This window comes from Schistocerca piceifrons, chromosome 2 (assembly GCF_021461385.2).
Source record: "Schistocerca piceifrons isolate TAMUIC-IGC-003096 chromosome 2, iqSchPice1.1, whole genome shotgun sequence".
Lineage (NCBI taxonomy): Eukaryota > Metazoa > Arthropoda > Insecta > Orthoptera > Acrididae > Schistocerca > Schistocerca piceifrons.
In genome coordinates, this window is record NC_060139.1 from 208,176,047 (window position 1) to 208,203,157 (window position 27,111).

General features: G+C 42.6%; 1 protein-coding gene across 1 annotated transcript in view; it reads right to left on the minus strand.

The window, feature by feature from the left end:
• LOC124776562 (flocculation protein FLO11-like) overlaps window positions 1–27,111 on the minus strand; it is a 481,553-nt gene that overhangs the window by 126,506 nt on the left and 327,936 nt on the right. Inside the window, exon 2 of the mRNA XM_047251601.1 lies at window positions 7,365–7,444. The gene's annotated coding sequence lies outside the window, so the exon portion shown is untranslated. The remainder of the gene's footprint in view (window positions 1–7,364; window positions 7,445–27,111) is intronic.

The window sequence follows — 27,111 nt, forward strand, 5'->3', positions numbered from 1 at the left end:
ACACACGACGGGAGTTAGCTGAACTTGTTACTGTTACACGTCGTCCAGATCGTTGTTTGTGTACATCTTTAACACAACCTTCGGCTTCAAATTTGTCTCGAATGCGACGAATCGTTAAAGTGTCGGTGGCTCTGTTGGATACTCATTTCGCCATTGCCATTGAACCTCATTAATATTTTCGTACTTAAAATACCACTTCAAAACTGACTTCCTTTCATCGAATGTAAGCGTTGCGCCAGCCATGTTTACTCGAGTAACTAGGTGCAACTAAGAACAAAGCACTGACTATCTGGCGACTGTCATCTGACAAAACAAAACAACGTAATGGAACACTTGTGTGGCGATTGCCGGAACTACAAACTATTACACTACCAGAGATGAGACAACTCCATCAATCCATCAATTAGTTTGCCAGTTATGGACTTTTAAACAGTGGATACATTTTTTTGGACCCCTCTGTACAGCTGCTGGTTGTCCATGTTCGCAACTGCGTATACATTTCACGTTGTCCATCATGTTTTGTTTCTTACGTAATTAATAAATTCAGAGCAACTGTATTCTTCTCATTCGTTAGAGCCGGTTTTCCCACTTAAAATATTATTTAATTTAAACTGCTTCATCAACTTACGTTTTTATTTATATACCGAGTGGGTGTCAGCTCCGTTCTGTTACTGTAAAACCTAAACATTTTTTGCTCTCAGATGTCTGTCCTCGCTTGTGGAAGAACACTCAATTGAAAAAATATTGAAGCCTTCACGGAACATTAGCAGTTTGCCAAGAAAACTAAGCACAGCATTAAAATAAAGGTTGAGAAGACACAAAAGCACACCAAAACATAAGTGAGCGCGTCGAAAATAGGTTAAGTTCCGATGTTAGCAGACGGCACCACAGTGAAAACTTTCTTTCCTAGAAACCTTGACGTCACGTGACGTGATTTCATGATCCGTTGACAGCCTGTGTTAACTCCGGCAATCTGAAATGCTGTGTGGAATGTTTTGACGTGACGTGACGTGACGTGACGGCTAGAGAGAATTACACGAACGCGTGGTGTCTGTTCTTTCGGACATGTCCGAAACAACAGACACCACTCAGAATCTGCATCCGTTATACATTATATGTAAATTGACGGTGGATAGGCGAAGAAAAGAGAGGGAAGGCAGAGGATCACTGCTGTCAGATGCATAGGGAGATACCGATTTCGAATCTCGGTCCGACTCACATTTTTCACTCGTCGGCGCTGATTCCGCGTAATGCGTCGATGCTGTTGACAGCTGTGATTTCCTCCCTTTCCTTTCCTTTCTTCCTCTCTCCACGTTAAACTTACATATAGTATGAACTAATCTTAAGGGTTCACCGAGCGAGGTGGCGCAATGGTTAGCATACTGGACTCGCATTCGGATGGACGACGGTTGAAATCCGTTTCCGGCCATCCTGATTTAGGTTCTCCGTGATTCCGTAAATCGCTTCAGGCAAATTCCGGGATGGTCTCTTTGACAGGGCGTTGCCGACTTCCTTCCCCATCTTTCCATAATACAATGGGACCGATGACTCACTGTTTGGTCCCTTCCCCCAAATTAACCAACAAACCTCAAGTGTTCCGCTTTTACTATTTAGTTACAGAACCCTAAAAAGATCATACCAACAAGGGTCAGGAAATGCTTGATTTCTTAGTTTCGAAACTGTCGCGCTTGTGGCTTGTCGAACGGCAGCTGCGAGAGCGCACGGACGGCGGTAGTGAGTCTGCAATACGATAAGAAACCGACAACATTTTACCGAAGCCGGCGTCGGTGCCGCGGTGGAAGCAACTGGCAGTTTCGCGGCGTCTCGCCAGGGGCCCTATTCTGCATCGTTCATACCGATCGGTGTAGTAGGTTAGTCTCGGTAGCGACGTCATTTTCGGTTCTTTCTCGAAATATCCTATTCTGTAAGCTTCTGAGACCTGTTACCGAATGGTCCTCCCACCGATTTTAAGACAATTGTACCGACAGGTTTTGGATTTCGGTGTGGCCCTGTCGATCGGTGAGCAGTGGTTTATGTACACCTATAATTTGTTATTTTAAACATATTTAGCGATTTAGCGTTGCGTTTAGTGTTACTAAAGAATCACCAGAGGACGCATCCGGTTGGAAAGTGAGTTCATAATAGACTATTTTACTTTGTTAGAAATATGGTTAGGTTAGTTTGTTACTGTGAATACATAAAAAAACGTTTTCGGTCAATATTCTCGAAAAATACGTCTTATTTTTTATGCAAATAAGAGTTTAAAGATTATTAAATATCAAGACATCGGCTCTGCTTACGTATATTACATGAGTGTGAACTGACGTTAGTAGTGACTTTCTGTGCTTTTTCCCACAAATGGTTTAGTTAGTAATTATCGAAATGTGTTTACAACTTTCAAGTAACAATAGAAAGCAATTATGTGAAGCCTGACATTGGAAACCTTCCAAACTATCACGCATTTATGACTTACGCAGCACCGTTTGGCAACGAAGTCAGCCTACGTTCCTCTTCGCAATAGTACAAGTATGAGCTTTACTTTGGTGATGTTTGGCGTGGCTAAGTAAGCCGGCACGGTAGCTCAGCGTGTTCGGTCAGAGAGCTGGTTAGCCTCTGTAATAAAAAACTGAGTGGAAGGATCAACCACCGAACCCGAACAGGATTTCTTGCGACGTCCGCAATGACCAAACACAACGATCAATACCGAACAAAATGAAAAAAAAGAAAAAAAGTGGTTAGTGCGCGCGTATGTGGTATGCAAAGACGCGGGTTCGAACATAGATGGGGTACATACTTTTTTTTTTTTTCTCTTCATATATGCAACACGTCCTAAGACAATGTTATTCGTGTAAGTGAAGATTTTTCTGCAACACTTACACGTAAGAGCGTACTTCCTCAGTAATGATTCCGTGATTTCTATATGTTTAAAAATCGAAATATGAAATTGCTGTGAGTGGAACAACCGACAGTGGCCTCTATATTTTTTCTTGTCGGAAATAATTCACCATTTTTTCCGTATATGTAGCGGTTTCCGAGTATGCGGTTAGAAAGGAATCTAAGAGCACAACTTAAAATACTGTGAATGTAACTAGCAGCCGTCATCTTCATAATCTTGCTTGTCACAAGTATTCATCTGCGATCGAATCCTCAACAACAGTAGACAGAGATGAAAAACCTCCGCCGTAATATTTTTAGACTGTAGCACCATATACGAAACATTTTCATACATGAAATGCATGTTATGAACTTCGACGAACTGCAGGAGCTCTCGAAAATGCGCTTTTTCAATTTTGTTTTTCAGACCTAAATCGTTGACGTATCATATAGGGAAGTGGGCTACTTAACCATTTGGATCTCTAGGAGCGAGTTATAACAACATTCTGTTTATCTTCTGATGCGTTGAAACTCTCAGAGTCAATTTATCGGGTGTTTTTATAGAGGTATTAGTACAATGTGGTACTACACACTATCCATAACTCATTTTCCAAACCGTAAAATCCAAAACACGATGTCAAAATCCAAAACACGATGTCAGTGTGAATGAGAATAAGGTGACATAATGCGGCATTCACGACAATCTGCATAATACAGATATCAGAATATCTTTTCGGTACTTCGGAGAATAGCGTGCCTGTGCCGTCTGCTAGCCGCTTTGTGTTCGTGGCGCTGTGCGCGCTGCAGTGCGCATGCGCGGATCTGCGGCCGCTTGCTTTTGATTGGCTTGCGCGACGCGAACCGACAACAGCGTTTCGGTTCTCTAGACCCGAACGGTATCGCTTCCGAAATGCATACTGAATAACGCAGGGGCTCTAATTTGAATACTAGACTGTTCGGTGCTCTTGAGTACCGAAACTATCGGCACAATGGCGGAATGATACAGAATACACACCCAGGGGCCAGGCACTACGAGATCGCCGAGGTTGCCGATCGGCGGGATGGGCCTGGAGGTGCTGAGGAGTGAGGAAGAGTCTGCGGCACCGAGAGGAAGTGGCGACTTCAACTTGAGCCAGCATCGGAGGCCGCTGCGGGTTGTGACTGACAAGTTGCGGGCCGGTGCCAGGTTGTTGTCTGGCGCACTGCCCACGATTGGGTGTCGGCGATGCTGGTCCAAGGAGTCGCCGTGGGAGCGGTCAGTTCCTGGAGACACGAAGAGAGCTCGTCTGCTAGCAGCCAAGGGGCCTCACGGAACTGGTGTGGAGCAGTACCGGGCGGACAGCGGTCAGTACGGTCGGCTGTAAGGTGGGCAGAAACTTGAGGTAGCGGGTGTTGTCTTCTCGGGCCACGCGCACAAACCTCATTGAAGGCTTCAGCAGATTACAAGGAGCGCTGAGTGCTTTTTGGGTTAATGTCGGTATTCCGATGACCATGAATTCAAGTCGAGGTACAGTGTTAGCTACAACTCTGACAAGGTGCGTTAATTGCAGCAAGTAGTAATTCACAGTGCTATGGAAACCTGTGAGCGTTCTCTAATGGCTTGTTTGTTCGTTTGTGCGACGTGCTATAGTGAATGTTACGTCAGTAACCAAGCCTGTTAAGTCCGTATCGCTGCGCGCGTGACTGTACTGATCAAATGAGAATAATCTTCATCATGTCTTGAAATTAAAGTTACTAAGTAATGAAAACCATCTCAGATATATTTTTACACATTCATTGTGTTACGACTGGTTTCGTTTCCTTAACGTCTTCAGGTTGCCGAGTTCTGCTGAAGTCAAGAAATAAATGATCTGGCTGTCGTATGTACATTACATACACTACATTAGATACGACAACCAGGATCGAAACCGTTTTATTACAACAGGGGTTCTGTTTTGTAAACAGTGCTTTTGAATTGTGCTAGCGTACTGAAAATTGTTGTCTTATGTGACTGATTTTTTAAATGTGTAACTGGATTACTAATCATATAGATATAAGCGTGTGTAGATGGGTAGTGATGTTAGCAGTTGATGTCTTGGCGGTTGGGTGTAATTAGTAGTAATACAGTAAGAAGCAGTTAGTGGCTACATTACTGTTCTTTGGAGGGGGGACAGCCTTCGTTCTCTTCTTAATGGTTCCATTGGCAGCACGTTCTCTTCCCCGATGAGTGTGGCGTTAGTCTACAACCAGACAATCGTCGGAGACTTGTTTAGAAGCAACCCGGCCACGCTGAACGCTTTCTACAACTCCAGCGAGGATCGATAGCTCATCTCAGGTTTAGTTTAAACTATCCACACGGCATAACTCCGGATACAGAAGTCACACGAGATTAAGTCATCTGAGATTGGACGTCTACAAATTAGTTCTACTCTATCTCTCCTTTGGCTGGACTGTTCCGTACAAGGGTGGCGCCAACGTACATCTCACTTAACGACTGCAGAAATAGAGAAATCAAGGCTCGTACGGAAGCATACAAACGGTCGTGTTTTCCTCGCTCCCTTTGCGAGTGAAACAGAAAAACGACTGAAAATTAATGGTAAAAGATACCGTCCGCCAGGCACCGTGTGGTGGCATGTGGAGTGTATACACACATCAAGAAAAGTTTTGCATCACCCCGGTTCCCAAAACTCCTGAAAATAGGTGTTGACTGTGGATATTGTATCACAGGCATGGTCTCTTTGACTGTTCAGGGATGTCACTGAACCCGCCCAAAGATGTAAACAACCATGCATGAGCAGCGCCTATTAGACGGAGGGGGTCCGACAGCCGATCAGTTCCAGTCATTCCACCAGGAAGGAGGTACACGGCTCGTGTTGTCTGTAGTTCAACCAAGCCTAGACGGTCAATACCGTGGTTCGATCGCGTCCGTAATCTTACTTTGTGCCAGGAAGGGCTCTCAGCAAGGGAAGTGTCCAGGCGTTTCGGAGTGAACCAAAGCGATGTTGTTCCGACATGGAGGAGATACACAGAAACTGTCGATGACATGCTTCGCTCGGGCCACCCAAGGACTACTACTGCAGTGGATGACAGGTACGTACGGATTAATGCTCCGAGGAACCCAGACAGCAACGCCACCATATTGAATAATACTTTTCGTGCAGCCACAGGACGTCGTGTTACGATTCGAACTGTTTTCAATACACTGCATGATGCACAACATCACTCCCGACGTCCATGGCGAGGTCCATTTTTGCAACCACGACACCATGCAGCCCCGGATTGGCATCACGTTCTCTTCACCGATGAGTGCCGCATATGCCTTAAACCAGACAATTGTCGGAGATGTATTTAGAAGCAACCGGGCCACGCTGAACGCCGGCCGTGGTGGCCGAGCGGTTCTAGGCGCTTCAGTCTGGAACCGCGTGACCGCTGCGGTCGCAGGTTCGAATCCTGCCTCGGTCATGAATGTGTGTGATGTCCTTAGGTTAGTTAGGTTTAAGTAGTTCTAAGTTCTAGGGGACTGATGACCTCAGATGTTAAGTCCCATAGTGCTCAGAGCCATTTGAACCATTTTGCCATCCTCCACCCGATAGTGCAACCATATCGGCAGCATATTGGCGAGACATTCGTCTTCATGGACGACAATTTGCGCCCCCATCGTGCACATCTTGTGAATGACTTCTTTCAGGATAACGACATCGCTCAACTAGAGTGGCCAGCATGTTCTCCAGACATGAACCCTATCGAACATGCCTGGGATAGATTGAAAACTGCTGTTTATGGACGACGTGACCCACCGACCACTCTGAGGGATCAGCGCCGAATCGCCTTTGAGGAGTGGGACAATCTGGACCAACAGTGCCTTGACGAACTTGTGGACACAAATACAGGCATGCATCAGTGCAAGAGGACGTGCTACTGGGTATTAGAGGTACCGGTGTGCACAGCAATCTGGACCCCCACCTCTGAAAGTCTCGCTGTTTGGTGGTGCAACATGGAATGTGCGGTTTTCATGAGCAATAAAAAGGGCGGAAATGATGTTTATGTTAATCTCGATTCCAATTTTCTCTACAGTTTCTGGAACTCTCGGAACCAAGATGATATAAAACTTTTTTTGATGTGGGTATATAGATGTCGATGTTGAACTGGAAAAGTTGTATTCCAAAACGGACTTGAACGGAGTGCACGTCCCCCGATATGCGCAAACCGGAACAGTTTCCCGCATATGTTAGTCCACCTGGTACAACAACTCATGAACGTTCAATAAGATTGAAAAGCACTTGTGTTTCTTGAGTAGATACAGTAGCTATGAACGACTGCATCAAATCAAGGGTTCATACTGACATAAACATTTTTATATGAGAAACTCTATCCAAGCGTTCTTCTCACTTTTAAAGAAACATCCTTTGTGTAACGACGTTTACCAAAAGGATAAATCATTACACACAAAAGTTGTATATTCTCTCTTCGTTTCGGACAAATGAGAAGAAAGAATCGGCAAAGTTTCTTACCTGCCAGAATAATGTAATCCTTCGATGCTGGAAATATTATCTTGGTTTCTCCCTGCGACGATGTCAAAACGTCCAGCCACCTGCAAACAAAATTAGAAAAAATGCAGTTGTGAATGGAGTAAGTATAAAAAGAAGGTATATAAAATGTCATAAAAGCAACTGAATATTACTCATAAATTAGGAGAGATATCAAAACGGATACAAGAAGCCAAAAATGTTATAAGAATGAAATTACAATTTCTGTGGTGGCTCACTGGTTTACATTGACTATATTTTGCATTGTCAAGGCAGCAGGTGTACTAAACAGTAGAGGTACATAGTGTGAAGAGAAACGGTGTGATAAGTCGGAGCAGGACAGGAGATTTGGACCAAAATTTTCCAAACTACCATCTCTTGAAAATGCACCGCTGTGGAGCTAGGGTCTTAAATTGATAGCCAATAAGCAAAGAGCGCACTGAAGTTTATCCGGTTACCAATCTGTCTAGTAATGCGGTTTTATCAAACTAAACTGTAGCTGCGTTACGTTGTGGTCGTTATGCTCAACTGCACTTTTTGCGCAGTTGATTTATAGCCTAGCTTTAGCCAGTAAACATTATTGAAAATTCACCTCTGACGTTACCGGTCATGGATAAAATTTATTTTGCCTGGCTCTGACCAGTTGAAACTAACGTTCTTAACCATAATAGGTATTAGCTGGGGCAATTTAGTTTAAACGCACAAATATCCGCTTGCTCGGCACTGCTAGTATGTCGTATTATCGCCGTAGCTGCACAAGGGTGCGTTTCTGACCCATGTTTTTTTTTTAAATTTTATCAATGCGACATCCATTACTCTTCTCTGTCCTTATTATAAAGTCGTTTTTCTCAGCACTGTATCTGAGCTCTCACAGATGCCTATGTTAGTTTTGCACTGAGTGTGTATACAAGCTTTATTTCTTTATTGTCTCTGGACATTATCCGTTTAGCTAGCATCTAGAACGCAACGATCGTAATCGATGAACTTTAGAAACTACATTATACAATAAGTACCACTTCTACGCAGACTTGCTACCACACATTACCATACAGATCATGTTCTTAAAAATACTTACATCCAAGTGCAAGAATTTCAACATTATACCATTATGTGTCCAGCTGTTACAATGTTGAAAATGTGTGGTCAGAAGGGCAAATGAACTGAGGTGACATTTCTGTAATCATCTGTAAAGGCAAATCCCTTAGATACCTCGCGTGGTGAGGTCCTTTATCTCTTCCCATCTCGTGCTAATCTTTCAATTTCTGCATATTAATTACACATAACATTTTCTGTAATGTACTCTACATATTGTAATATTTGCCCGACCCTATAATTTTCTTGCCTACTTTTCATTCCAGCATCAGGTTACCTATACCTGTATGTCTTGACTGGTGCCCCATCAACCTGTTCCTTCATTTGATAGTGGTTCGAACGACGTATTGCCTCTTTAACTGTTTAAAGAAAATCCTTATTTTTTATGATTTTTCCTGTTTTTGGAAGTAACAGTCATGTAGACACATCTAAATGACTACACTTGTGTCATTCGGCTGTTCTTTCATTTCTTTTAGGACAGCTCTTTGGACAGTGATTTGGATAATAACGAATCACTAAAAAAAGAATGGCTATAGAGCGAGAATTTCAATAGTGTTCACAAGGAAATAAAACAACAGTCTAATGACAATACGTGCTCATTTAGTTTATTTTGTACGTTATCGATCCATTTATTTTACACTTTTTCATATCGCAACATTTAAATACGTCCTGCCTATGGGACTTAACATCTGAGGTCATCAGTCCCCAAGAACTTAGAGCTACTTAAACCTAACTAACCTAAGGACATCACACACATCCATGTCTGATTCAAAATTGCGACCGTAGCAGTCGCGCGGTTCCGGACTGAATCGCCTAGAACCGCTCGGTCACTGCGGCCGGCTTGTAGCAGCAGCTGCAGTAATACCAATACTGTCAGAATTAACTTCATTAGTTCATAGTATTATTCACTCACAGTGCCACTTCAGACATTCAGATCATTTTAATGCTATTTGTCATATCAAAACAGTTATTTCTTAGGAATCTATGATGTAAAAAAGGGGAAAATAGGCTGAAGGTGTGAGCTGAAGTTTGTGTTAGGGAGGCCATTGGACTAGGGTAGTCTGTGAAGCTGTGTTACCTATACTGCTACGATGGTGTAATGACTAATACATCTGCTTAGTAAACAGGAGACCCGGGGTCAAGAAATCGAACAAATTTTGATTCATTTCTTCGCTTCTATCATTATCGTAAAAAAGGTACTCCATGTGTAAAACCCTGGTCCGATGTAACAGAGCCCCTGCTGTCCCTAATCAGACCAAATAAATAAGTACATAAAAAATTGACAGACACGAAAAATAAATTAAACTCTCTAAGCAGATATTGCTCTCCCGGTCATTACGATGGTTTTCTTTGCCCGGAGCCGCCACTACCCGGTCGAGTAGCTCCTCAGTTGGCATCACGAGGCTGGGTGCACCCCGAAAAATGGCAACAGCACAGGGCGGCCTGGATGGTCACGCATCCAAGTGCGGCCACGCCCGACAGCGCTTAACTTCGGTGATCTGATGGTAACCGGTGTATCCACTGCGGCAAGGCCGTTGACACTTTTCAGTAAGCGCTCGTAAAACTGCACAACTACACATCGTATCTGACATTGTCCGAAAAGTACGAATATGAGATGAGACATGTAAAGAGACATTTCCCACTTGCTCAGTACCCGAGTAGAATAGAACAGGAAATCGCTAACAAGACACTGGTACGAAGTGTGCTCCGCCATGCACTATACAGAGTCTTCCAGGAGAAATAGTCAGTATTCAGGGATAAGACAGGAACGATCATTCGAAGCAAAACAGTCTAATGGACCTTCAGAGCTATGAGCATTTCTTCGTCTTCACACTGTGAAATAAGTCTCTTCTACTGGAAGATCTTTGCTTTCCATATTTTAAGAGGTGTTAGTATGGATGAAAACAAGAAAAACTGTCCAGCAGACATGGGCTCTAAAATGCGAACCCGAAGAGCTATGAGTACTTGTTCCATCTTCGCTACTGAACAAGTGCTCAAAGTTCTCAAGGTACGCAGTTTAGAGTTCATGTTTACAAGACAATTTTGTCTTGCTTTTCTCCATACTACTTCCTCCCAAAATATGGAAACAGGCTGCAATACAAAAGAAGTAACGAAGGTAGTGAATCGCTCACAGCTCTTGAGTTATGTATTTTAGAGCCCATGTTTACTAGATTTGTTTGCTTAGAATGATGCTTCCTGTCATATTTCTGAATATTAACCATTCCTCCTGGGACACCCTGCTTGCGAAATACATCTGTAGACGTAGCTGCAATAACTCGTAGTATAGGACCGTACGAACCCTGTAGTACATACGTGAATTGTCGGCCACCGGTGTTGCCTAACAGTACGTAAGCCGCCCCGGCATCACGCCGTTTGTTTACAGCTAGAGATCTACTTGCTGATAGCACAATACCAGAACAATACGCACTGTGCCAGTTCAGCTATCTTTGTCTCAGGTCACTCAATGACAATGCTTAGCCAAGAGAAGATACCTCGCCACCTGATCTACTTGCAAGTCTGCGTCTACTTCCCGCCATCACGTGGTGGCACACTTAATGCCACTTCCTTAGACAAAAAAAATTTCATGAAAAATTTTGCGTCTCTCTTCAAGAGCCGACTTGACGTGACGAAAGAAGCCGCTAAGCCCATAACGGTTACGTTTGTTTCACTGCAATAGTGGTTCGCTATTTCAGTTATGATATAGAATGATAAACTGGCAATGCAGATTGGGAATAGCAAGAAGCATGTCTAAAAAAGACTAATTTGTTAACATCTATTATAAATCTAAGTATTAGGAAGTTATGTCAGGAGTGAAGAAATAAAAACTTTATGTTTGTCGGTGGCATTGTAATTCTATCAGAGATGGCTAAGTATTAGCAAGAATGGACATTGTCCTGAATGGAGGTTTATAAGATGAATGTCCCAAAGGTAAAACAACGGTAATAAAATGTAGAAATAATTAAATCTGATGATTGTGATAGAATTAGATTAGAAAATGAGACACTAACGGTAGTCGCTGAGTTTTGTTATTTCCACAGCTAAATAACATGATGACCGAATTTGAGAGGACAGGCAGTAGCAAGGAAAAGGAGCTCTGAAAGAAGGAAATTTATTAATATCGAATATAACTTTAAGTGTAGGAAGTATATTCTGAAGGTATCTGTCTGGAGTGTAGGCTTGTACAATAGTGAAACACGGACGATAAACAGTTCAGGTGTCCGCCCCCGTAGCTGTGTGATGCCGGCACGGTAGCTCAGCGTGTTCGGTCAGAGGGCTGCGTGCTCTCTGTAATAAAAAAACTGAGTCAAGGAATCAACGCTCAACTTGAACGGATGTCTTGTGGCGTCCGCCCACACAAAACGCAACGCTCAATATCGACAAAAAAAAAAAATGTTGTCAGCGCGACAGACTGTCAATCCTAAGGGCCCAGGTTCGATTCCCCGCTGGGTCGGAGGTTTTCTCCGCTCAGGAGCTGGGTGTTGTGTTGTCCTAATCATCGTCATTTCATCCCCATCGACGCGCAAGTCGCCGAAGTGGCGTCAAATCGAAAGACGTGCACGCAGCGAACGGTCTACCCGGCGGGAGGCCCTAGTCACACGACATTTATTTAACAGTTCAGACAAGAAGAGAATAGAAGCTTTTCAAATGTGAAGCTGCAGAAAAGTACTGAAAATTAGATCTTTGGATCGATTAGCTAATGAGGAGGTGCTGGATCGAACTGAAGAAAGAAGAAATTTATAGCTTATTAACAGTAAAGTTTCTGAGGCTTCAAATAATGATTAGTTTCATAATGGAGGGAAGTGTGAGGGTTAAATCTGCGGACGGAGAGCAAGGTTGGAAGACAGTAAGTGGGTTGTAGTAGTTATTCAAGAGATAAAGAGACTTGCACAGAATAGACTATAGTGAAGAGCTGCTTAGGACTGACGATCTCTACAACAAAAGTAGGACAGCACATATTGTCAATGCAACAGGGTGCAGCCAACGAATGAACTGACATTCACCGGAGTCACATTTTAAGCCTTCGTTACACTGGAAAGTCATTCAAAAGAATTGCCTAGTGCGTTAGTTCCAAGGTGGCAGTGTTAGTGCCGATGGGCCAAGGAAATGGTACGCCCCTCATTCTGGTTACAGACGGCAGCAGCACGTTAATATACTCTTCAGCCGCGTCAGACAAGCAGAAATTGGCGATCTCAGCACAACTTGAGACCACTGCTGCACCCTGAGTGTTACCTAAGGTCAAAATGTATCTTAAGTTGGAAGTGCAGCCTCCTAAAATGGTTTAGCGAAAGTGCGTAACAGAGGTGCTGACTTAACGTTCAATGATACACAACCCAGTATCTGATGTTGCTAATGCACGCCTGTGCGTTGGAGTTCCATTCGGCGATAGACGACCAGAGTTTTGATGGTGGAAGAAATTTTTACCCCCAGTATTTTGCCGACATGGGGATTAGGTGTGGAGGTATAAGCTGTTTGATCAAAACACTTTGAGTCAGTGGCCTATGTTCGGTTCCAGACCTCTCCACACTGCCTTACTGAGTGAGAGCGCGTGACGATGGTAATTCGTGCATCTAGTAAGGATGGCAAGAACTTCGCCCCTCGCCTCCCCCCCGTCAATGTCGCTTAGTCCTGCGTGGTATGAATTCCATACTTTCGTGTAATATTGTAAGTGGGTATGCACAATTGATTTAAAAGCAGTGTCCTTGTAGAATGACAGCATTTTCCCTTGTATTTCCAACGAACGAAATTCTGCCTGTCTCGTGCCTTACCTGTAACTGAACCTACGTGATCATTACCTTACATATCACTACAGACTGATCGTAAATGGTGAATTCTTATGTCATAGTAACAGGATACTACAATATATTGTTTACATTCAAAGCAAGTTGTCAGTGTTCGCAAAAACTGGAAATCTTATAAAGACCTGACTGAATATGTTTGTTGAAGCGTAACACCTTTCATCGCGCCTATGTAAGTAATAGACGGTAGCAGGCAGACAGCTTCATACATGAGCCATGTCTCGCATGACAGATGCTTTCGGAGCCAGTAGCTAGTTGCAAGTAGTTTCGGCTGTGGCCGAAAGGTGTCAATATCTTACGAACTATGAAATTATCAAGTAGTTACAACAGTATAACTTGGAACTTCTAACTTACCATTGTTATGACTTTCATTAATTATTTCTAATTTGTTTACTTATTATTGTGAATGATGGTGGAAATGTGAAGTATTAAGTAAATGAACACTGTTATGTCTATTAGCTGAGTATACGTCAGAGTGAGAGCTGTATATTGAGAGAGTGAATCATACTCAGGGGAAATTGTTGAGTGCAACTAGCCATTTTTATGGGACTGAGAAAACAAGTTACATTTTACGATAATTTTGTTATTTATAGAGCGCGTTATTTTTATGTTGGTGGATTTTACAAATTAGTTCTTTTGATAAATTGTTCATTGGTTAAAAGTAGAAGACAAGGGATTGTGCGGTTTAATACCAATATTGGATTGGCTATGAAGTGCATAAGCTAATCAGAGGCCAGTACGTTCGCGTGTATTTTGTGGGCTAAGAGAATTACTTTGTGAGGTCGATAAGTTCAGTTCGGAGGTCAGCCGCGATCATGCTCGTACGTGGATATAAGGAACTCTGAATAGAGGCAAAAATTTTGTGGAATAATTATTAAAACTTGATCGAGGAGTGCCGCAAAGTGGACGCGGACGTGTGAAAAAAGACAAACACGTGAAATTCCGATGTAATACGTAAACTGTGACTTTTGAATAACCAAAATCCGCGTTGCGTATTATACGAGACGTGACCGCAAACTGAATATTTATAGCGGTCAAACTGTGTAATATTTGAGCAAGCGTTCTGTCACAGGTAATCCGTTTGGTAATCCTTTTGATAACGGGTTTAGTTAATTACCACAAGCTGGCTACTGCAGGTGAGTGTGATACGTGTGAATGACGAAACTGTAACTTACGATTAGTACTGGCTTGGCAGTGTTTCTGTATCAAACAAGACACAATACATTGAAGTTTTCATTCACAAACTTTCAATTAATTGCTCTGTTAATCTGATACTAAAATACGTTCGTCACCTAGTTGGATCCATATAATGCTACTTACAGTGGAAGAATACCATTCGCTTATAACAGGAAATCAGTGTGCACCGAACCGCAGAAGAACAAATTCACCACAAGGTGAGTGGGCATTTTCTGTAGGACGAGCACAAATAATCGCGCAGATGCACTTTGGTACTTTTCAGATAGTACTTCGTTATAGATAACAGCATGGTCTGCGGAAAGTTGGAGATATTAATTATATTGTCTAACAGGTCTTTAATTTACAAGATAAACAAAATGGGTCGCTAAACACTTCCCGGCGATATGCCTGGAGTTACTTCGACTGCCACTGTGCGCGGAGCAAGAAAACCCTTCCGATTAGATGGCTGAACCGAACAGGACCAATTTCGGGCATCTTTAAGTTGGAAGCCTTCGCCTGCAATGGTCCTATATACTTATGGTGTTTATTGAGGAGACACTGAATAGCGCACCAAGCGAGGTGGTACTTAGGTCGCATTTGGGAGGTATTGTGCTCAGATCCCCATCCGTTTGTCGTTTCACAAAATCACTTACAGAAAATAGTGGAACGCTTCTTTTGAACAGGTCGCAGCCAAGTTTCCGCACCTGAGCTACTTTTCTAACACTCTTGTAGTCGACGAAACATTGTATCCTAATAATGTACTCCTTGCTCGCACATTCATTAATAGCAGTAGCGTTGACTGTTGTGGAACAGTGCACGATAGGCCAAAAATTTCACCCAGCCGATTCTTTTTCCGTTTGACAACGCCAGGGTTAAAGGATCCTTCTAGTACAACCATGCCCATTGACACTTCTCCCGTTACCCAATGCACTCTTCTAATTCGTATATGCATCTTCAGATAGGCTACGGAGCGCAAGGTGTTATGTTTTTTGGAACGTGAATGAATATTTTAGCTATATTTAAAGGTCTTACTTTACAACAATTATGCGATTTCGGCGCCATCTTCACGTCCCTGAATACAAGAAACACATTTTTGACCTATCTGCACATAACGCAGTAAAATAAAGTAAATAACATTACACATAAAACATCATGTAACAGGCAGTGGCAAAAACAATGAGAAAACTATGGATTGTCGTCTATATCCCACTAAAGCCTATCGGCCTTACGAAGTAAAGGCGAAAGCAACGAAAACTAGTGATAAAACACACTAAGCGATCAATGGATAAGTTGTAAAGCAATATTGAATAATAAGGCGTAATCAAATGAAAACCGAACACCCACCACAACGCGACCATTTAATGGTTTCGTTCAAAACTAATCACCACAGGCGTTAAGACATTTATCCCACAGTAGAAGAAACGATCAATTCCTGTTTCATAGAACGTCCACGCATTTATTTCTTCAGTTCGTCAAAGATGTGAAAATCACACAGTGAAAGATCCGGACTGTACGGAGGATGTTGCATTGTTTCCAAAGCAAATCACTGAAGCATAGCCTTCGTCCGATTGGCAGTGTGTGTGTGTGTGGGGGGGGGGGGGGGGTTATCTTGCAGCAGAATGATTCAGTCCGACAGCATTCCGGGGCGTTTTGACTTTATGGTGCCTCGCAGTTTCTGAAAAGTGTAGTTCCACACTCAAGGAACTCGACGAGTAGAGGGTCCCTGAACTCAAAGAACGTCCTAACGACCTTACCGGGATTGTAGTGAACAGCTCTGATTTTTCTTTGGTGGAGGAGATGGTTCCACTGTGGCTTTGCTGTTTTCCCTTGAGCTGTCATAATGCTGCCGGGAGGAGTCATCCTGTCGCACGATAATGTCCGCCCCCACATTGCCAGTCGGTAGAAGCTGCGCTTCAGTGATTTGGTTTGGAAACACTGGAACATCCTCCGTATAGTCCTGATATTTCGCCGTGTGATTTTTCACATCTTTGGCGACCTGAAGAAATAAATTCGTGTACGTCGGCTTCAGTTGGACAAGGTAATGCAAGGGTAGGTGCAGTTGTACGAGGGTTGAATGAAAAGTAATGCCTCTACCTTCGTTAATTGGGTTTGGATGGGAAAATTTTAATAAATCAAACGCAGAAATAATATTTAAAATGTGATCTTTAATTACCAATATTCACTTTTCCACATAATCATCAGCCAATTGGATACATTTCTGCCAACGATGAACAAGTTTTCTGAAGCCGCCACGGAAGAAGTCGACACTCTGTTTCCGCAACCACAGTCTCACAGTTCTCTCAATGTTTTCATCAGAAGCATAATGATGTTCCCACAGATCGTCTTTCATTATCGGGAACAGATGGAAGTCAGATGATGCTAAATCTGGACGGTGGTGAGATTCAGTCTCTTAAGTTCTACTGTGGTGGCACGTGAAATGGGGTGGTTTGGCATTGTCATGTTGCAGGAAAACATTTCCCTTTTCCTTTAGAACCCTTGTAAGCCGTCGTTTCAGAGTTCGCAGCATTGTGATGTAAAGCTCTGAATTGATTGTTGTTCCACGATCAAGGAAATCAACATGGTTAACACCATCTGCGTCCTAGAACACTGTGGCCATGATTTTTCCAGCTGAGGGCTGCGTCTTGAATTTTTGTTTTCTGGGGCGAGTCTTTGTGTCGATATTCCATAGACTGACGTTTCGTCTCCGGGTCGTAAAGGTGTACCCACGTTTCGTCTCCTGTCACAACAGAGTGGAGAAAGGGTTAACCTTCATTCTCGTAACGCGAGAGGAGTTACTGGCAAACTTCAAGTCTGTGCGCTTTCATTACAGGAGTCAGCATCAAGGGTACCCATGGTGCACAGATCTTCCGACAGCCAAGCAAAGCAATAAGGTGACACACTAGTTCCTGTGAAATGCCAATTGTACTTTCAGTTTCTCTCTGAGTGATACGACGATCATCATTTAAGACTGATTATGCCTTTCAGCGGTCAGTCTGGAGCATAGTCGCCCTTATAAAATTCCTCCATGATCCCCTATTCAGTGCTAACATTGGTGTCTCTTCTGAAGTTAAGCCTATTACTTCAAAATCATTCTTAACCGAATCCAGATACCTTTTTCTTGGTCTACCCCGACTCCTCCTACCCTCTACTGCTGAACCCATGAGTCTTTTGGGTAACCTTGCTTCTCCCATGCGTGTAACATGACCCCACCATCTAAGCCTGTTCGCCCTGACTGATACATCTATAGAGTTCATTCCCAGTTTTTCTTTGATTTCCTCATTGTGGACACCCTCCTGCCATTGTTCCCATCTACTAGTACCTGCTATCATCCTATCTACTTTCATATCCGTAACCTCAACCTTACTGATAAGGTAACCTGAATCCACCCAGCTTTCGCTCCCATACAACAAAGTTGGTCGAAAGATTGAACGGTGCACAGATAACTTAGTCTTCGTGCTGACTTCCTTCTTGCAGAAGAGAGTAGATCGTAGCTGAGCGCTCACTGAAGTAGCTTTGCTACACCTCGCTTACAGTTCTATGTTGCCATCCTATGAGAATACGCATCCCAAGTACTTGAAACTTTCTTCATACCAGAGTCCTTACATTTCTGATCTAGCTCTGAAATATTACTTTGCAAACTTTCAATCGAATCTGCCATCACAACTAAGTCATCCGCATATGCAAGACTGCTTATTTTGTGTTCACATATCTTAATCTCACCCAGCCAGTCTATTGTTTTCAACATATGATCCATAAATAATATGAACAACAGTAGAGACAGGTTGCAGCGTTGTCTTACACCTGAAACTACTCTGAACCACGAACTCAGTTTACCGTCAACTCTAACTACTGCCTGACTATCTATGTAAAGACCTTTAATTGCTCGCAAAAGTTTGCCTCCTATTCCATAATCTCGTGGAACAAACAATAACTTCCTGCTAGGAACCCGGTCATATGCCTTTTCTAGATCTAAAAAGCATAGATACAATTCCCTGTTCCACCCGTAACACTTCTCCATTATTTGCCGTAAGCTAAAGATCTGGTCCTGACAACCTCTAAGAGGCCTAAACCCACATTGATTTTCATCCAATTTGTCCTCACCTAATACTCGCACTTCCCTTTCAACAATACCTGAGATTTTACCCACAACGCTGATTAAAGAGACACCTCTGTAGTTGTTACAATCTTTTCTGTTTCCATGTTTAAAGATTGGTGTGATTACTGCTTTTGTCCAGTCTGATGGAACCTGTCCCGACTCCCAGGCCATTTCAATTATCCTGTGTAGCCATTTAAGACCTGACATTCCACTGTATTTGATGAGTTCCGACTTAATTTCATCCACCCCAGCCGCTTTATTGCACTGCAATCTATTGACCATTTTCTCCACGTCCTCAAATGTGATCCTATTTCCATCATCATTCCTATCCCACTGTACATCGAAATCTGAAACATTACTGATCGTATTTCTACCTACATTGAGCAACTCTTCAAAATATTCCCTGCATCTGCCCAAGGCATCAACAGGATTCACCAGCAGTTTTCCTGGCCTGTCCAAAATACTAGTCATTTCCTTCTTACCTCCCTTTCGAAGACTGCTAATTACACTCCAGAATGGTTTTCCAGGATGGCTTCAAATGGTTCAAATGGCTCTGAGCACTATGCGACTTAACTTCTGAGGTCATCAGTCGCCTAGAACTTAGAACTAATTAAACCTAACTAACCTAAGGACATCACACACATCCATGCCCGAGGCAGGATTCGAACCTGCGACCGTAGCAGTCACGCGGTTCCAGACTGAAGCGCCTTTAACCGCACGGCCACACCGGCCGGCTGTAGGTTTTCCAGGAGCTTGACCCAAAGTCTCCAACCTGTTTCCAAAGTCTTCCCACGATTTCTTCTTGGATGCTGCAATTATCTGTTTGGCTTTGTTTCTTTCTTCAACATAACTTTCTCTGTCTACCTGTGTTCTAGTATGTAGCCATTCTTTATATACCTTCCTTTTCCTTTTACAGGCTGCCTTGACTGTGTCATTCCACCAAGCTGTTTGCTTCATCCTACCTTTACACACTACCGTTCCAAGACATTCTTTAGCCACTTCTACTACTGTTTGCCTGTACCTTGTCCATTCCTTTTCCAATGACTGTAATTGACTACATTCAACTAACTGGTACCTTGCTGCGATCACTGTTATGTACTTGTGCCTGATTTCCTCATCCTGAAGTTTCTCCACTCTTATCCTCCTACATATGGACCTGACCTCCTGCACTTTCGGCCACACAATACCAATTTCACTGCAGATTAAATAGTGATCAGTGTCATCAAAGAATCCCCTGAATACACGTGTGTCCCTCACAGCCTTCCTGAATTCCTGATTTGATATTATATACTCAATGACAGATCTGGTTCCCCTGCCTTCCCAAGTATACCGGTGAATGTTCGTATGTTTAAAAAAGGAGTTTGTGATTACTAAGCCCATACTGGCACAGAAATCCAAGAGTTGTTTCCCGTTCCTGTTGGCCTCCATATCCTCTCCAAATTTACCCATAACCTTTTCATATCCTTCTGTTCGATTTCCAATCCTGGCATTAAAGTCACCCGTGAGCAGAACACTGTCGGGTGTTCGGTTATCATTTGATTGCAGCTTATACATCAGAAAGTAGGAGGGAAGGCTAGAGACCTCCTGTGTTCCATGATGTGCCTACATCTGGTAAGACATAAAGTCTTCTTATTTGTTTTCCTCGTCTTTGTCTTCACGGGGTTGACATGTTGTTCTGGATTTTACAGTTTCAGTGGTAGAAGAGGGACGAAAATGTAAGAACATATACGGATGCAGTGGAACCAGTTACAGGTAGGATTGATGTTCGAGCACTGAGATGGCGCGGACAGGTCCGGCGGATGGAAGAACAACGATGGCCGCAGTGTTTGCTCATCTGGTCTCCGCCAGGGAGAAGGAGCCGAGGGAGGCAGAGAACAACGTGGATGGGAACCGTAGCAAAGGCATAAAGATAGGAAAGTACCATGGAACGATCGCAGCACAGAAGTTTTTGGTATCTGAGAACAGGCAACCGCTGACATGTGGAAAGGTCTGCTAAGGTAAAAAAGGTGGTTGGGTGCTCCTTCTGTCGTCACACCTTCTCACCATCCCCCAGCACTGAATTTGTGTACCCCATCTGTCTGCGGCTAGTGTAATTCCAGGTGAAAGTGCGAGAACATAGTGAAATGTTTGCGAATCTTGTAAGTGAGGCGGAACGTGGATACTAGCCCAGTATTCACCTAGTGGGATGTGGAACACCGCCTAAAAATATCCAGGCTGGCCCTCGTTGTAAATTCGCAAGGGGCATTCTGTCTGGTGCCAGAAATGGCGTCCTAATGCGCTCGGGTATCCAGGCGAGGTGATGAAATGTCAAGTGAAAGAGTAATGTACGTTTACAGTTGTTCTCGTGAACAGCGTTCCATCTTGTTTTGGCCCTTATTCATTTACAAGACGAGGAAACTATTGAAGTTTAAACAGCAAGCATACCCTAAACAAACCACTATGACACAGAAGCACTTCATAAAATTTCTCAGTTGCAACCTCAGACATGTGATGTTTTTGTTTACAGTGTGGACTCTATCCTCCAAGCAAAGATGTCACCTATTCCCCAACAAGATATTTCAAATAACTTACGTTAAACAAAGAATGTGTGTCGGAGGTAAAATACGTTAATAACAATAAAAATACTTTCTTTATAAGAGCGAACATATCATTTAAGACAAGTTGGTTTAAGGAGACTTTATTTTATTAACTGACAGTGGAATTTCGACAACATAACATCAGATTGCATTCTATGCAGGGTGTCAGAGGAAGAATGGTCAATATTCAGGGATATGACAGGAACTATCATTAGAAGCAAGAAAGTACAGTAAACATGGGCTCTAAAATGAGTATCTCAAGAGCTATGAGCACTTGTTTAGTAAAGGAGATGCATTAGCGAACCCCACATACACACACACACACACACACACACACACACACACACGCGCGCGCGCGCGCGCGCGCGCGCATCTTTACACTTCAATAGTTAGTTGAGGAAATTACAGTATTGAAAGCCGAGGACGGGCAACGTTCTTTCCTCACTATGGGAATTTACATTAACGCGGTGTATACGCAGACAAGGACAAAAAAATTCCCGGATTTTGCCCGCTGAAACTATGCATTTTACTGGGTGAAAATACACTTGTCTTTGTTAAGTGACAGTATACTTTCCCCAGGAACTATAAAAACTATCAATTCAGGGGCGCGTTTTGGGAAGGTTATTGATGCGCAGCAACACGTACACTGCATATTTTCATATTGTGGAAGTAAAAACCCGAATTACAACAAACACAGAACGTTAGCTTCCGGATCACTGAAATCCTGATTGCGATGCGCTTTTGTCGGCCAATCATAGCTCACGTCACTTTATCTCGCCAGCAAATGAAAGAAGATATTAAGACTGTAGGGCAATTGATGTAGTCAGCCAATAGCAACATCACTGTTAAGTAGAGCAATACACAAATAGAAAAAGTTCATGGTTTAAATTAATATACGTACAGTATAGCTACAAGAAAAGCTAAGCTTTCATATTTTATAGTGGTCTTTTTTGCGTGTGTTGCCCTTTAAGGTATATCAAACACAAACGTGCCAGTAACGTTTTAAATGATAACATACATGTCTTGCCTTCCGGGCCAGAAATTTTTCTAAATGGCTGGTCGTCAAAGTATGACAGTCAAACTCTCTGTCATTAAGAAATTTATCGCACATTCTCACACTAACATAATTCATCGTCTGTAAAAGGAAAATTACTTTGAAAGTGACGCTTCTCAAACCACCATTTGCAGTATTTTCCCGCGATCTGTTAGAAAAAGAGTTGTGACGCCACGATCATCGAAATCAGTTGTTATGAAGTATTGAATAGCCTTCTTCTAGAAGCCTTTGGCACATTTTGATTTCGGCGAACACTCATGTGCTCACTGTGTTTTGTTTTTGTAAATGGTGCGTTTTCTTTGCAACTTAAGTTTTACATTGGTGTTTTTCTCTAGTTTATGTTTATTCTACAGTAGTGGGCTAAAGTAAAATTCTTTATTAGAATATCAGTTCAAACCAGTCATAATTACAAAAATTTAATTCAAAACTAAGAATTCCTGGAATTCTAAAAAATTTCTGGGTTTTTCCCAGTTTTCTACCAGCTGAAAACATTTCCGGTTGTCCCGGGGCGTATACACCCTCATTTAAATAACTTACGACTCTACTTTTCTTTTTTCACGTTATGGTAGTTTAAAATTATTCCATCTATCTTTCTCTCCATCACGGTTCCAATTGTCGAAGCCAACTTAACGAATCTGAAACACTCTCACACACACTGCAGGCACGCAATGCGTGTTTCAACAAAGGCAGACAAAGGTCAGCGTCCTCGACAAAGGTATCTCACCCCAGCACTTCGTGCTTTCTGCCTTAAAACCTTATCCCGCTGTTTCGTGTCACAATGCTACGTGCAATCGTCAGCCTGCACCGTACTTCCACTCTTATCAACATTTCGGAGTAAGTGCACGCAATATGGGCTTCGTTGTTCTTCTCTAGAAAGCGTATATACCGTACCCCTAAACAGTGCAGACATATTCATCACTTCCATACAGCCGCTGGTACGTGAAGAATGTCTTTCCCAACTGAATGAACCTAAAAAGCATTTTTCAAACCCAATGATAAACTCATTCACCATATTGTTTTTCATTCACGCTGGCTGGCTATTGTTACTTGTATGAAATTACATAAAATTCTCTATCGCGAACAAGGTTAGTTAGAACTCATTCAATCAAAAAGTTAGTTCGCGTGAGAAACTGGTTCAAATGTATGATCTCTTATGCTTCTAGAGTATGAGTTAAACTGGAATCGGAACTACTTAATGTCAGGAAATCCGGGCACTGCGTACAGATAGGCAATGTAGATGTCGCTTTAGAAATATCAGATTGGGATATGTAACTAGTTAGTATACCGTGCTTTTTAAACGTAACGGGATCTAATTTTTCGTAAAGGCTTGAAGATAATTGAATGAGGTGTTCTGCCAACTGGGTATGTAGTAGGCAAGTGATGGATATTCCCATATATGATTAACACTTAACTTTTCTTCTGCCAGTGGTAAAAGGAAGCAATGGCTCTGAAATTTGTTCATTAGCTGAAGATACCAACGTATGAAAAGTTCGGTAAAATATTCTAATGACTGCCAAAGATGCACCGTGTCACCAGCCAGACAAATGTTTACACTTGACTACATATCCAAAAAAATCCAGAAGTCACACAGGAAAAAGTAAAATTCTTTTAGACCCCATCAATTAATACAAACTATAGCTTCAAATTCCCCAGAATCGTCGGTTCAGTATTTGGACACATCAACTTCCTAAACTGTTTTTAGGTCATCAGCCTTCTGACGGGTCGAAGCAGCTCGCCACGAATTCCTCTCCTGTGCCAACCTCATCATCTCAGACTAGCACTCCCAACCGACGTCCTCAGTTATTTGTTGGGAATATTCCAGTCTCCATCTTCGCCAGGTACCATCCAGTACCATGGAAGTTATTCCCTTGTATTTTAACGTATGTCCTATCATGCTGTCGCTTTCCTCTCGATTAAGTTCTTTAATCATAGCTAACACTTGGTTCAAGAATCATGAAAGAAGGTTGTATACATGGAAGAAGCCTGGAAATACTAAAAGGTATCAGATAGATTATATAATGGTAAGACAGAGATTTCGGAACCAGGTTTTAAATTGTAAGGCATTTCCAGGGGCAAATGTGGACTCTGACCACAATCTATTGGTTACGAACTGTAGATTAAAACTGAAAAAAACTGCAAAAAGGTGGGAATTTAAGGAGATGGGACCTGGATAAACTGACTAAATCAGAGGTTCTACAGAGTTTCAGGGAAAGCATAAGGGAACAACTGACAGGAATGGGGGAAAGAAATACAATAGAAGCAGAATGGGTAGCTTTGAGGGATGAAATAGCGAAGGCAAAAGAGGAGCAAGTAGGAAAATGACGAGGGCTAGTAGAAATCCTTGGGTAATAGAAGAAATATTGAATTTAATTGATGAAAGGAGAAAATATAAAAATGCAGTAAATGAAGCAAGCAAAAAGGAATACAAACGTCTCAAAAATGAGATCGACAGGAAGTGCAAAATGGCTAAGCAGGGATGGCTAGAGGACAAATGTAGGAATGTAGAGGCTTATCTCACTAGGGGTAAGATAGATATTGCCTACAGGAAAATTAAAGAGACGTTTGAAGAAAAGATAACCACTTGCATGAATATCAAGTGCTCAGATGGAAACCCAGTGCTAACCAAAGAAGGGAAAGCTGAAAGGTGGAAGGAGTGTATAGAGGGTCTATACAAGGGCAATATACTTGAGGAGAATACTATGGAAATGGAAGAGGATGTAGATGAAGATAAAATGGGAGATATGATACTGCATGAAGAGTTTGACAGAGAACTGAAAGACCTAAGTCGCAACAAGGCCCCGGGAGTAAACAACATTCCATTAGAACTACTGACAGCCTTGGGAGAGCCAGTCCTGACAAAACCCTACCATCTGGAGAGCAAGGTGTATGAGACAGGCGAAATACCATGACCTCCAGAAGAATATAACAATTCCAGTCCCAAAGAAAGCAGGTGTTGACAGATGTGAAAATTACCGAACCATCAGCTTAATAAGTCATGATTGCAAAATACTAACGCGAATTCTTTACAGACAAATGGAAAAACTGGTAGAAGCCGAACTCGGGGAAGATCAGTTTTTGATTCCGTAGAAATGCTGGAACACGTGAGGCAATACTGACCCCACGACTTATCTTAGAAAATAGATTAAGGAAAGGCATACCTACTTTTCTAGCATTTGTAGACTTAGAGAAAGCTTTTGACAATGTTGATTGGAATACTCCTTTCAAATTCTGAAGGTGGCAGGGGTAAAATACAGGGAGCGAAAGGCTATTTACAATTTGTACAGAAACCAGATGGCAGTTATAAGCGTCGAGGGGCATGAAAGGGAAGCAGTGGTTGGGAAGGGAGTGAGACAGGGTTGTAACGTCTCCACGATGTTATTCTATCTGTATATTGAGCAAGCAGTAAAGGAAACAAAAGAAAAGTTCGTAGTAGGCATTAACATCCGTGGAGAAGAAATAAAAACTTTGAGGTTCGCTGATGACATTGTAATTCTGTCAGAGACAGCAAAGGAACTGGAAGAGCAGTTGAACGGAATGGACAGTGTCTTGAATGGAGGATATAAGATGAACATCAACAAAAGCAGATCGAGGATAATGGAATGTAGTCGAATTAAGTCGGGTGATGCTGAGGAAATTAGATTAGGAAATGAGACACTTAAAGTAGTAAAGGAGTTTTGCTATTTGGGAAGCAAAATAACTGACAATGGTCGAAGTAGAGAGAATATAAAATGTAGACTGGCAATGGCAAGGAAAGCGTTTCTGAAGAAGAGAAATTTGTTAACATCGAGTATAGATTTAAGTGTCAGGAAGTCGTTTCTGAAAGTATTTGTATGGAGTGTAGCCATGTATGGAAGTGAAACATGGACGATAGATAGTTTGGACAAGAAGAGAATAGAAGCTTTCGAAATGTGGTGCTACAGAAGAATGCTGAAGATTAGATGGGTAAATCACATAACTAATGAGGAGGTATTGAATAGAATTGGGGAGAAGAGAAATTTGTGGTACAACTTGACTAGAAGAAGAAATTGGTTGGTAGGACATATTCTGAGGCATCAAGGGATCACCAATTTAGTATTGGAGGGCAGCGTGGAGGGTAAAAATTGTAGAGGGAGAGCAGGAGATGAATACACTAAGCAGATTCAGAAGGATGTAGGTTGCAGTAGGTACTGGGAGATGAAGAAGCTTGCACAGGATAGAGTAGCATGAAGAGCTGCATCAAACCAGTCTCAGGACTGAAGACCACAACAGCACAAGTTTCTTCTATCATCGATACACGAAGAACCTAGAAACAAGCTTTAACTTTAATTTGAATTTCCCGGACCATAAAAGTGCATTAATGACATTACAGTACATCGTGGAGATAGTACCAACGGAAGTCGCTAAATCGCGGAACGATCGAAAGCTGGAGCAGAACCCGAGGTTTATCGAACTGTGACGTAAACCTTTCGAGCGACTCGACTAGTTCTGAAGCAACGAGCTAGGAACAGCCCTTGCAATATCTGGCTAGCAGGAGCTGCGGAAGAAGTAGTGCGACCACTGAATCAGTGCCAATGTTATTGCGCTCAAAGCGCGCTGTTTGTCAGGGAGAGCGATATATCGGCTGGGGTGACGTGTCGTAACGCGCAATGTCGCGGCAAGTGGGACACGGTCCGGGTACGCACGTCGTGTCCGCGTGCTTCCCGCGCCTGGGCGGCGGACACAAGCAAGAAGCAACGCACTGCCCAAGGTGGTGGCCGCAGGGCAAGACCGGTTTACGTGCACCTTGCCGACATACCAGCCGGCTGCGAGAGACTGCACTGCTGCATTCGCCCTTCAGGTTCTATTTTTTCAGTTGGCCTTTGCTATAGACACTTAGACAGGGAATCTATTTACAGTTATCCTATAGGATATGCAAAAAGAAATCTCCTATGTTAGAATTGAATAACAACAAAACCTAACGAGA